The 6,951-nt window shown below is 37.8% G+C and overlaps 1 protein-coding gene across 1 annotated transcript in view; it reads left to right on the top strand.

Annotated features, from left to right (window-relative positions):
• Nucleotides 1-6,148: 6,148 nt before the first annotated feature.
• The window catches only part of LOC114536604, a 30,481-nt gene continuing 29,678 nt past the window's right edge, over nt 6,149-6,951 (top strand). The window contains exon 1 of the mRNA XM_028557960.1: nt 6,149-6,769. The gene's annotated coding sequence lies outside the window, so the exon portion shown is untranslated. The remainder of the gene's footprint in view (nt 6,770-6,951) is intronic.

Below are 6,951 nucleotides of genomic sequence, written 5' to 3'. Positions count from 1 at the left end.
GGTAAACTCGATGGTGGTGGTACCCAAACCAAACGGGGATGTTAGAATATACTTAGACCCAAGAGATCTTAATAAGGCAAGCAATAGGGAACACTATAAGATGCCTACCCTAGAGGAAATCACTAGTCAATTGGCTGGTGCCCAACATTTTAGAGTCCTTGATGCGACTTCCGGATATTGGGCAACACCCCTCACTAGAGTTGGTGTCCTGAGCATGAGAAAGTTTTTGTTGAAATTAAGGAAATGATCACAGAAGTTCCGAGTCCCGTGTTGAAGTATTATGATCCGTCCAGGCCAGTAAAAGTACAAGTCGATACCTCGCAAACCGGCTTGGGAGCAGTAGTCATGCAGGACGAACAGCCAATTGCTTACGCCTCGAAGTGATTAACAACTACTCAACAGGGTTATGCCCAGATAGAGAAGGAAGCCTTGGCCCTCGTGTTTGGTTTTGAAAAGTTTCACCGTTTATGGAAGAGACTTTGTTGCTGAAAGTGACCATAAGCCTTTGGAAACCATAATGAAGAAGCCATTACACTTGGTTCCCATGGGATTACATGTACAGAGAATGAAAATACGATTGCAAAGATAAAATGTTACAGTTCAGTACAAACTAGGGAAGAATATTCCGGTTACAGACACCTTGCCAAGAAATGGTGCTCTTGATGGTAGCGTTCCGGACGATATAGAACTAGATGCGTACGTGGAAGCCATATTGAAGCAAATGCCTGTGTCTGATGAAAAGTTGGAAGAGATGCGTGATGCAACGAAGGATGACAGTGAATTACAAGAGCTTCAAAAGCAAGTCCAGCGAGGATGGCCTGATGAAGTGAAACATGTAGGTGAGTTGATTCGTCAATACTAGCCCCGTTTACACTATAGACTCGATTTATCGGCACGGCACGGCTAAAATGAGTACCCGTGCCCATTTCATTCGTTCCCGGCCTTTGTTTTGGTAGCCTGAACACTATTAAAATTGAGCACGGGTACCTATTTTAGCCGTGCCGTGCCGATAAATTGAGTGTAGTGTAAACGGGGCTACTGAAACTACAGAGACGAGCGAACTATAATTCCGAAAGGACTACGAACTATAATTCCGAAAGCCCTACGACAAGAAATGCTTGAGAAGATACACACTGGCCACATGGGTGTGCAGAAATGCAAACAACGAGGTCGTGATGTTATATTTTGGCCTGCTATGAGCAAAGAAATTGAAAGCTTGGTAGCGAGATGTGCAACATGCCAAGAATATCGTATTGCACGGCAGAAGGAGCCTCTTCAGCCTCATGAAATACCGTTGCGTCCATGGCAGAGAGTAACCACTGATTTATTCGTCTGGGATAATTCCAACTATGTATTGGTGGTGATTATTACGGTAACTACTTCGAGATGTCGCAACTTGCCAATACAAAGAGCCCAACGGTGATTCGACATATTAAGTCAATATTTGCCAAACATGGTATACCAGAATTCGTAATGTCGGACAATGGTCCCCAGTACTCTTCCGAGGAGTTCAGCCAATTTGCGAAATGTTGGGGTTTCACATATAAAACCTCGTCGCCAACTTATCCAAAGTCAAACGGCCTTGCAGAGCGCACTGTGCAAACCGTGAAGAATCTACTAAAAAAGGCTAAAGCAAGTAATCAAGATCCATATTTCAGCTTATGTTACAGGAACACGCCGAATCAAAAAACCGGATCTCCAGCACAATTATTGATGAATCGAAGGCTTAGAACAGATCTGCCTACCCATCACAAACAATTGTTACCGAAATTGACTAATCACCAATTTATAAGGAAAATGTTTGAAGAAAAGAAATTGGAGCAGAAAGAACATTATGACCGTACAGCAAAGCCTCTACGTCCGTTGAATCTAAATGATAGTGTTCGAGTGTCCGTTGAATCTAAATGATAGTGTTCGAGTATGCCAAAGTTGATGTGGACGAGACACTAAGGTCGTTCCATGTTCGTACTCCTGACGGAAGCACGTTTAGACGGAACTGGCGACATCTTCTTCAAGTTCCGGAATCAGAAGATAATGAACAGTCAACGTCTACAGATAACTCAACGAACAAGTTGGAAAAAGCACTACAATCGCCACTAAAAGCCACTCAGCTGGTCAGGACGAGTCGTGAAGAAACCTCAGAGATTTGGTGACTATGTCTAGATTAACATAATAGTGACATTATTATAGCTTACATTGTATAAATTTTTTGGAACATTTATTAACATTATATTTTAGAAAAAACGTAAACGATTGTCTGTTTACTAAAAATAGTAACTTCAAGTTTTCAATTAAACAGGTGAGATGTAATATATTCATATTAGGTATTATATTATTTTAATTAATGCATGATATGTTTACATAAATAAGTGTTTTTGAGCAAAAAGATTCATTCAATTATCGCCGGACGATTACTAAAAGATATGCAATTTGTGCCTGGATTCTTCAGTAATACGAGTAGATTCGTTGATCAATTGTTCATGATCAGACATGCTTGAACATTTTTACTAAATGAATTAAGATTTTTGGTACAAGAAGAAATGCTTCTCCAGCGTGCCTCTGGTTTAGTCTGTTAGCCTAGTGTATACCGCGTGTTAATTTCCTGTTACACGCTGAAATCTTTCTTGCTGCTTTGCAATTCTTGAGAGATGTAGCTAAATTTGCAACTACGAGACGTTTATGTTTATTTATACACTCCATGGACGTTTTTTACACTTACATTTTAAAGACTCTTCACTGATTTATATCTCTCAAAGATAGAATTGCATTGCAAGTTAGAAGATTGCACCGTGTAACAAGGCCTATATGATAAAAATCTACCTTGATCTAGGTTTGGTCATGTCTACGGTCCGTGATGTTTGTCTGAAATTTTTCTGGCAAGTCTTAATATATATCTTATCGAATTTCGGATATACATAGCTAAATATACCTTACCAACATAGCATATATAGCTAGATATACTTTTACCAACAAAAATCGGTTGATGGTAACAATTAAAGGTAACAATTAAACACAATTAATGAACTATAGAAATTGATTTTGATGACGAAACAAAATCGTTAACATCCAAAATTATTTTCACTATTCGGTTTTATTTATTAGTGCAAAGTTTCTGTGAAACTTTGCAGTATTGTGGTGAGTGGCGAAAATTCACATCAGACAGTCAGACAGTCAGTCAGTCATAGTGTAAACTCCGGGGGGCGGAGTGTTTTTATGCGTATAGTAGCTTTTTGTATATAATCAGTAATTTAAAGTTTTTAAATCAGTTTAACTTGCTTTATTTATTAATTCTCTACATCCCTTTTGCTAAGTTCACCAAAATATTGAGGAATTTTGACGGTTACTGTAAATTTTAAAGCATTGCTTTTCCGCGGTTTGGGTTTTGTTTCAAAGTGATTTGCGCAGATTTACCCCCGGAACACCCGATTTTTTCCTATACGTCGCAACTGCGCATGTGCCGTCGAGCCTTCAACATTATTCACGATGTAAAGAAACGAGGAGCGACGAGCATTGCTTCAAAACATTCCGAGCGTAGAAATCGTGCAATTATTTGAGAATCTACGCAATTTATCAACTTATGTTATGAATTACGAGCATTCAATTCGACACAAATATAATTTGGAAGGTTTATTCCATAAATAGAGCTAATAGGTTAGGAAGAAACGACGCTGTGTTGTTTATGTATTGATAGATCTCTTACACGAATGACGAATATATATTATGTCGATATATAGCAAGTCGATACCTGGTATTCTGCATACAGTACATAAATGATACTATACAAAACGGACATTTTGTGCAGTAATCAAATCATTTTGGCGGTATACAGTATTGATTATATGTATATTGTTTTGTATCGATTAAGTAGCTACGCGTCGAAGTATCCACATCATAGACATAATATGCACCGCGGTTTATTTACATTATTTACAACGCAACTATTTTGGCTATTCTTATGAAATGACGATAAATTGTTGCCATCATATAAATGTAGTGAATGTAGTCACAGTTGTTTGAAAAAGAAAAGAGACTAAACTGAGAAAATCGCGTCCGGTTTACATGGGCAACTAAAATTATAATTTAATATAGTGACAGTATCCGCGGCTAACGTAACTTGAGTACTTTGAATAATTTCCTTTTGATTAATGTTTAACCTAGTTCATTATATTTTTACTGGCATAAGTCAAAATGTTTATGTTGGGAAAACGTGTTGCTTAGGTATTACAGGGCATGAAAACTTTGCACTATCCTTGGATCCCTAGTTTTTTATTTTCAGATCATTGGTTTTATCGTCGCTATCTCTCTCAAAATTTTTTTATATTCGCTCGTCAATCGTCATAGGACTTCCTAACAGCAATCTTCCATTTTCGTACTACCGGACATACGAAGACGATAATGTCGGTTGTCTTTACCCCTTTACAACCTTCACGGAGAACTTTCCATGTAGTAAGCAATTATTTGATGGTTTCCTTGATTGGATTGCCTGATTCAAACACGCGGGAATGTTGTGAGAGTTAAGAAAAGCGCGCGAAACACGAGCTATTCTTAACTCGAGCAACATTCTGTTTGGATCAGGCCATCCAAACACGGGAAACCATTAAGTAATTGTTTATAAAATAAGAACAACAAGGTGGTGTTCCAAGTTCGATTTCCACGAATTTCCGCGAATTAAATTTTCGTGTCTCGATGGCCTTATCCAAACACGGGCTTTGACCAATCAGAGCACACGTTATATACATGTTATTTTATAATACTTAATAATACCTCATTATTATAAATCGATGTAATAATTTAAAGCCTCCAAGCCATTTACACTTAATTATACCATCATCTCGTTATTCTAGTACTGTGCGAATTTTAAAAGAAGTAAGGTATTCAGAAAAAAATATGTTAGTCTGAGCATTTCATCATCTGTCTGGTCTATTCATCATTAAAAAACAATCAATAAAATCTCGAAAAGTAGGAAATCAGTGCGTGTTGTGGAATTTTTGCTAATATATCTTCCACGCCCGTTCAACCTCGCGACTGTATTCAACCAACCGCGACAACAAGCGAACCCTGCACCACTTTATATGTTTAATACATCTGTGAATACATGTATTTGACAGTACCGATACTAAATTACAGAATCATTCTACCTTTGTTACTTAAGATTGGGTTATATTTATTGTCTTTTTTAGTGTTTTTTCATGCATAACTTAGGACCCAAATTAAAGGAGAACATTTAATTGCTTACTTATTTTACGATCTGTTTATGGATTAAATCTATACATTTATTGCGTTGAGAGGAAGAAACTGTCAATTACAATGCGTGGGCATTATTACAAGTTGACCTTTGATAATAATGCTATAGTTAACATGCCTTTTACATATAACCACTATATTGATACGCAACAATTTACTGGACAGTGCTAAAACCTGATTTTAGCAATTGTAAGGAAAGATTGGTTATAGCACACTGCGCGCTCGTCAAATTTTCTGAAATTTAGTCTGTGCCCAAACTTTTACCTTTTGAAATTACAAATTCGGTGTGGACTTCTTATTTTCTTGGCCAAAGCCATTGAAGAAAATATTTTTTAGGAAACATGCATATAGATACGTATTTTCGTATCGATATTCGTAGACCAATTAACAAAATATAAAATGTTTTTGCTCTTCAGCTCTTCCAAGAAAAGATAGTAATCTGTATTTTCTTTGAATAGGTTTTAATATATGTGAATGACCATGGAAACTATAAAGAATTTGGTAAAGAAAGTGGTTTCTATTTTCCTTCCATTGAAACCTTTGCCAGCTTCTACTGAAGATTTTAAGGCGGAACTGAGAGTATTTGAAAACCTTGATCGGGACTCAAACCCACCACCTAGAGCAAAGCTTTATCACTGCTTACTTTCAAGTGCAAAGATAAAACGTCCATTTAATTCTGCCATGATTTTGTTGGTAGGAAGTACTGGGGTTGGAAAGTCGTCTACAATAAACCATTTACTTGATACAGGAGAAGGAATCCCTGTTGCGGTCACCAGTAGTTCTGAGTCCGAAACTAAAACAACCAAAGAATACATTCTTACCACTGACAGCCCAAATTACGGGGTTTGCGATTTAAAAATGGGTATTATAGATACACCAGGTTTAATCGATACTGCTGGTGTGAGGCAAGCTGCGTGTAATTTTGTTTCGATTAAAAGATTTTTCGAAACACATCCAGGCTTACCTGAGCAGTCTACTTATCCTAATCTTGTATTTTTGGTGGTGAACGTGAATGATACACGGGTCAAGGGTGAGAATAGCGATCTTTCCAAATGCCTTAGAGGAATTAAATTGCTTGAAGTGGTTGACACAAGACATCCAAATCTTGTTGTGGTTGTAACACATTGCTGTTCTGTTGTTCACCATGATTTAAGTCAGTGGAGAGACGAGATAAAAGAAAAGAAAGATGCAATTTCGGCTACCGTGTTTGAAGCGCTTGGCGTCTCAGCACCTGTCGTATTGATAGAAAATTATTTTGACGGCTATCGTCTTAAGAAGGACGGTGATTTTACAATTCTTCCTAATGGCGAGAGACAGCCTAAGAATTTATACGACGCCTGTGCCGAGCTGCTTTATAGAAATAAGGATCGTTTTGGCCTGTTGGTGTTCAATTCTTGTTTCACAAGAGCAAAAAAGGACAGGCCAACAGAAGGTCATAAAGTTGAGGCGAAAGATTCCAAAAGTGAAGAATTATCTGATGAAGAGGAAGAATTTTCAAATGCTTTTAGCGAGGCTGCAAAAGGAGGTAGGAAAAAGAACATTATAAGTTATTTTTTTACAAATCAACAGCGGGCAGAATTCAAGCCTTTCCTATAATCTGATTGGCTGTACCAGTGGGCGGAGTTTTACGATATCTGACAGCGGTCCGGAATAATCCCCGAGCGGGCGCGGAGCGCCTGCGAGGGTACTAATTCCCCTCGGAGATTA

This window comes from Dendronephthya gigantea, unplaced genomic scaffold (genome assembly GCF_004324835.1).
Source record: "Dendronephthya gigantea isolate DGI-Jeju-01 unplaced genomic scaffold, DenGig_1.0 000141F, whole genome shotgun sequence".
In the NCBI taxonomy this organism is placed as follows: domain Eukaryota; kingdom Metazoa; phylum Cnidaria; class Anthozoa; order Malacalcyonacea; family Nephtheidae; genus Dendronephthya; species Dendronephthya gigantea.
The sequence above is the reverse complement of the archived record's forward strand: the minus strand, read 5'-3'. Positions and strand labels throughout refer to the sequence as shown.